General features: G+C 38.9%; 1 protein-coding gene and 1 long non-coding RNA gene across 2 annotated transcripts in view; one reads left to right on the plus strand and one right to left on the minus strand.

Annotated features, from left to right (window-relative positions):
* The window catches only part of LOC138371351 (uncharacterized), a 202,604-nt gene that overhangs the window by 67,287 nt on the left and 128,841 nt on the right, over positions 1–6,476 (minus strand). The window lies entirely within an intron of this gene.
* LOC138371216 (uncharacterized) overlaps positions 4,357–6,476 on the plus strand; it is a 5,453-nt gene continuing 3,333 nt past the window's right edge. Inside the window, exons 1-2 of the long non-coding RNA XR_011230340.1 lie at positions 4,357–4,437; positions 6,012–6,118. This is a non-coding gene — a long non-coding RNA (uncharacterized lncRNA). The remainder of the gene's footprint in view (positions 4,438–6,011; positions 6,119–6,476) is intronic.

The following is a 6,476-nucleotide window of genomic DNA, read 5'->3' on the forward strand; positions in this document are numbered from 1 at the left end:
GTGGATGGTCCGCCGTGCTTTCATCACGTCAGCGGGTGGAGCACGCTGCTGTTTTTGACATTTCATGCATAAATTCCGGTTGGAAATTCTATTGCGAACACATTGATACCAAAATGAAAGACCTAGGATGACAATTGAGGTGACCAGAATGAAAAGAGTGTATACATTTTATCGCTCTTGTGCGCTCCCTGGTAACACGCTCTCGCTTTCTCTGTTTGTTGCGGATGGTAAGCCGGGCTTTTGGAGTTTATATGCCTTTAGTCCTGTAGAGAATTCTATTGCGAACACATTGATGCTAAATTGAAAAACCTAGGATGAGAATTGAGGTAACAAAGTTGAAAAGGGTATACACTTTTCAGTATTATCACGCTCAGCTTTCTTTTTCTGGTACCCTTGGCCTACATTCATCTTGTCGGCGGGTGGAGCGCGCTGCTGTCTTTGACATTATATGCACATAGTTCTGTTGGGAATTCTATTGCGAACGCATTGATACCAAAATGAAAGACATAGGATGACAATTGAGGTGACCAGAATGAAAAGAGTGTATACATTTTATCGCTCTTGTGCGCTCCCTGGTAACACGCTCTCGCTTTCTCTGTTTGTTGCGGATGGTAAGCCGGGCTTTTGGAGTTTATATGCCTTTAGTCCTGTAGAGAATTCTATTGCGAACACATTGATGCTAAATTGAAAAACCTAGGATGAGAATTGAGGTAACAAAGTTGAAAAGGGTATACACTTTTCAGTATTATCACGCTCAGCTTTCTTTTTCTGGTACCCTTGGCCTACATTCATCTTGTCGGCGGGTGGAGCGCGCTGCTGTCTTTGACATTATATGCACATAGTTCTGTTGGGAATTCTATTGCGAACGCATTGATACCAAAATGAAAGACATAGGACGAGAATTAAGGTGACAAAGTTGAAAAGAGTATACACTTTTCAGTATTTCCGCACACTACCAGGGAATGTCCAAAAAAAAATGGAGAGAGTGGAGGGGTAACTTGCTCAAAACGCGAAATTGTTTGGGGAGATTAACTTTCGTTCAATACTATTATGCAAGAGGAGCGACACATCTATGGTTCATCCAATAAAATCAGCAGACTTCTAGATGTTACTACTGCTCGGCTTAGACTCGGTTACAAGTATTTCTGGGAATTCTCATTATCTGCCGATGTAGACCTGACCAAATGTTAACTGTCAACAAAATTATTCGCACACCCTCCGTCACTATGTGATAGTGAATTCAGAGACAATTTTATAACCAATGTACCAACGATGTGTCAATATTTCATTCAAAATTATCTGGTACCAGAAATTTTAGCCAAATATCCCCAGTTTGCTAACTGTAAGTAGTAACAAAGTGATTGTAACCTATCCACCGCTGCCCACTGGATGGGGGGCGGTGTGCAGGACAAACATATCAATTGTGACACTAGCTCTCCACATATGTCAGTTGCTTAATTTAGAAACTGTACTTGTGATCGATCTCGAACCCATTGTTGATGTGACGACTTATACTGAATTTTGTAACTAGCTCATCAAGATTGTAACTTGCTTAGCTAAATGAATTGTGGGGTTCAGTCCCTGAGCCCATTATGTGCCTCTGCAACCCTTTCCACTACCGCCCACAAGATGGGTATGGGATGCATAATAAATGAACTAAACTAACTTTAAGGCATCCTGAAAGAAAGCTTGGAGGGTTTGAAAAATTGCAGAACGAAGCCGTGAGGATAATCCTTGGGTGCCCTCGTACCACAAAGATACTTAATATGAGAAAGGAACTTAATATTCCGAGCGTTGTTTATCGTGTTACTGAAAATAACTGTCAAATTGGTATAAAAATGCTTAGGCTAGCTCATCCTAACCCTTGCACAGAAGCCCTCCAGAATTTCTTTATTGAATGTTGAAAACAACCCTCAAGTTGACTATTTCCGTAACAGCATGCACTCCTGTATGCTAATCCCCACAATCACCAAGCCCACCCGAGTCACTCAAACATCTGCCACTACCCTGGATCACCTTTGGACTAATATAACAGCTCCCCTTACATCTGGGGTAATTTATGACAGAACAACTGACCACTATCCTACTTTCCTCATAGCAAACATTGACACATCACCACCAGAAACCAAAAAACTTTCATTCAGGCTACATAGTGAATCAGCTTTAGGCAATCTCTCTAATGCACTTCACAATATTAACTGGGAATCTGAATTTAATAATTCACAGGATATAAACTCATCAACTAACCTCTTTCTCTACAAAACTCTAAGCCTCTACAACACTCACTGTCCCCTCCTTACCAAACAAGTAACTGATAAAAGAAAAAATAACCCGTGGCTCACAAGTGGCATAATTAAATCAATCAACAAAAAACATGAATACGAAAAGAAATTTAGGAGTGGCCTAATTCCAATGGAAGTAGTTAAAAGGTACTCGTCAGTGCTTACCAGTATCATAAGAAAAGCAAAACTTTCATATTATGAGACTAGATTCAAAGAAGCAAAAGGCAACATGAAAAGCACATGGAATACCATCTCTAACATCCTGGGAACTAAACAACACTCCCACAACCAGATAACACTCTCTAAGGATGGCCTTACACTGTCATCTGACTTAGAAATGGCGAATGAATTTAATAGCTTCTTTTCATCGATTGGTGCTAACCTTGCAAGTAAAATCCCACAGACTCAGACACATATCAACACATATCTCTCAGGCAGCTATCCAAACTCTCTTCTCCTCTCACCAGTCAGCCCGTCAGATGTTGTGTCCATCATACATTCACTAAAAACCAAAGCTGGGAACATCAGTGAAATCCCATCCATTGTATACAAGAGCGCCTCCCATATGCCCTTGCACCACCTATAGCTCTGCTGTTCAACAAATCCCTTGAGTGTCATACATTCCCTGATATCCTTAAAAACGCAAGAGTAACGCCAGTTCATAAAGGAGCTAGTGGATTATGTTGCATCTCTGCTTGCCTTGATGACTGAAAGAAAGCTTAAAGGGCTTGAAAACTTGCAGAACGAAGCCTTGAAGATAATCCTTGGATGTCCCTAGTACCACAAAGATACTTAACATGAGGAAGGAACTTAATATTAACTTAATAATAGAATATGAGTGCATATTCTACTGCATTACTATTTGTAATGATCCTCATATTGTGCTTCAGTAATCCAATGTATAACCCTGAGATGTTTTCCTAATTGTACTTAGGATTCCTTGTTCATTATTGTGTATTGTTCTGATCTGCTTTTGTGTCAAATTCTTGCATCGTACCTGTAAACAATTTTTTGACAATTTTACTGTAATTATCCTACTTAAAATCATCTGTACTTGTAAAGTAAAGCTGTAATGTACCTGTTAAACACTTTTATCAATTTTACATTTAATTATTTCTCTAAAACTCTGTTTAAGAATTTGCTCAAAGATTAGTTTAAGGACTTGCCCGAAACTCTATATATGCAAGCTAGTGGTTTTACAAGATTATAATTCTAACTTAAGCTCTATGTTGTGTCTTAACCCCCCAATGTACGTTCTTGTATATATATAAATAAATAAAATAAATAAATAACGAGGGATCGAGGCATTAATGCGCAGTACGTGCTTCCCTCATCTGTGACGTCACAGCGCCATCTGACGACAGCATAAACACAGGCGGCCATTTTATGTTCCACCAAGATTAAAAAAAAAAAAATAATTTTGCCCCGAGGGGCGAGTTTATTGGGCAGCGCCCAATGTGTTCGCAATAGAATGTTCTACAAGAACATGTATAAAATAAGTGACACAGAGATTATTGATGTGTGTATTTGTGTGGGTGATTATAAATATGCATGTGTATGTATATATGTATACGTATATATATATATATATATATGTACATGTATGTATGAGAGTGTGTACATGTATATATAACATTAATAATTTTGTAACTAGCGTCAAAAATTGTTATTTGCTTAGCTAAACAAACTAGAGAGTTCAGTTCCTGAACCCATTATGTGCCTCTGTAATCCTTTACAACCACCGCCCACGGGATGGGTATGGGGTGCATAATAAAGAAAGATATTGAAATAATAAGGGTATGAAATGTATCAACATAAAACATTAATGTTAATGGCCATCAGGTAAAATCAGGTTATTATTTGTAAAGAATTTAAATGAGTTAAACTAAATACGAACTTAATATGTTTGCTAACGCAAAAATATATTCCCGAGGTATTGTAATTGCAAATAAATATTTAATACAATTATTTGTATCATTTTTTTATTTAGATTTCCGTATTGCTTGATAATATATAATAGCGTTTAGATAATGCTAGCGCTGGACATTCTTTAGGCTCGTTGCATGTTGTGGTAGTCGCCGCCATTTTAAAACCGTGTCGAGAGGGACGGCTGCTGGCTTATCCACAAAATCCTGCTGCATCTTCAATAGTTAAGGTAACTGTTTTCTTTATTTGCTCTTAGACATGTGTAGTATATATATAAGCTTGTGGTGGTAGGCTGGATGGTGTGTTGATGGCCCTGGAGGCGTGTTGATGCCTGGAGGCGTGTTGATGGCCCTGGCTGGATGGTGGTGTTGATGGTGGTGTTGTGTTGATGGCCCTGGAGGTGTGTTGATGGTGGTGTTGTGTTGATGGCCCTGGAGGTGTGTTGATGGTGGTGTTGTGTTGATGGCCCTGGAGGTGTGTTGATGGTGGTGTTGTGTTGATGGCCCTGGAGGTGTGTTGATGGTGGTGTTGTGTTGATGGCCCTGGAGGTGTGTTGATGGTGGTGTTGTGTTGATGGCCCTGGAGGTGTGTTGATGGTGGTGTTGTGTTGATGGCCCTGGAGGTGTGTTGATGGTGGTGTTGTGTTGATGGCCCTGGAGGTGTGTTGATGGTGGTGTTGTGTTGATGGCCCTGGAGGTGTGTTGATGGTGGTGTTGTGTTGATGGCCCTGGAGGTGTGTTGATGGTGGTGTTGTGTTGATGGCCCTGGAGGTGTGTTGATGGTGGTGTTTGTGTTGATGGCCCTGGAGGTGTGTTGATGGTGGTGTTGTGTTGATGGCCCTGGAGGTGTGTTGATGGTGGTGTTGTGTTGATGGCCCTGGAGGTGTGTTGATGGTGGTGTTGTGTTGATGGCCTGGAGGTGTGTTGATGGTGGTGTTGTGTTGATGGCCCTGGAGGTGTGTTGATGGTGGTGTTGTGTTTGATGGCCCTGGAGGTGTGTTGATGGTGGTGTTGTGTTGATGGCCCTGGAGGTGTGTTGATGGTGGTGTTGTGTTGATGGCCCTGGAGGCGTGTTGATGGCCCTGGAGGTGTGTTGATGGTGGTGTTGTGTTGATGGCCCTGGAGGCGTGTTGATGGCCCTGGAGGTGTGTTGGTGGCCCTAGCTGGAGGTGTGTTGATGGCCCTATATATTATATTAGGAATATCAGAGGTCCCAGGACAATTATTGTGCATGTGTAGTATGTATATTTATGTAGTATATTTGGCATATTTAATGGCATTTAGTTAAGGCCACTTAGTGGCATGTCTCTGCACCGTTTCCAGTTTGTTGATATGCTTTCTAAGATATGGGCACCATACAACTGCTGCATACTCCAACTTTGGTGTAACAAAAATTGTGAACAATTTCAAAATTTTCAAAATTTCAATTTCAAAATTTCAAAAAATGCATTTTTATATCATTAGTATTGAATAATAATAATGCAAATAATTGACTTATAAATGATGTACAATTAATTGGTAGGTGATATTATATTATTAATATTTTTCATTCTTGCAAAGCCTTAACAAAGCCATTAACATGTTAATATAAACTTGATCACCTTCCACTTATTTTCTCATGTGCTACCTACATGTACAAAACCTTATTCCTAAATGCATATTTTGTTCTGAAGCTTGTCCTTTATATGTTGTGTATCACCATCTCTGGAGAGTTTTATCTGATTGATGTATAAATTACTTTTAATTTTACAGAATATTAGTGTTATACTGAATTTATTATTATATAAATAACTTAATTTTACAGAATCATCTATCAACGCACATCCACAAGTTGAGGAGGAGGATGTGACCTTCCAGATTTCTCAAGTACTGAAACATAGACCAAACAGGCCTGGTGGATCTAGGTACAAGGTAAAATAATTTAAATTTTTTTTTTTTTTTTTCCTAATTGTCCGATATATATATATATATATATATTATATATATATATAGTATATATATATATATATATATATAATATATATATATATGTCGTACCTAGTAGCCCAGAACGCACTTCTCAGCCTACTATGCAAGGCCAAATTTGCCTAATAAGCCAAGTTTTCCTGAATTAATATATTTTCTATAATTTTTTTCTTTTGAAATGATAAAGCTACCCATTTCATTATGTATGAGGTTAATGTTTTTTTATTGGAGTTAAAATTAACGTAGATATATGACCGAACCTAACCAACCCTACCTAACCTAACCTAACCTATCTTTATAGGTT

This window comes from Procambarus clarkii, chromosome 35, assembly GCF_040958095.1.
Source record: "Procambarus clarkii isolate CNS0578487 chromosome 35, FALCON_Pclarkii_2.0, whole genome shotgun sequence".
NCBI classification, from domain to species: domain Eukaryota; kingdom Metazoa; phylum Arthropoda; class Malacostraca; order Decapoda; family Cambaridae; genus Procambarus; species Procambarus clarkii.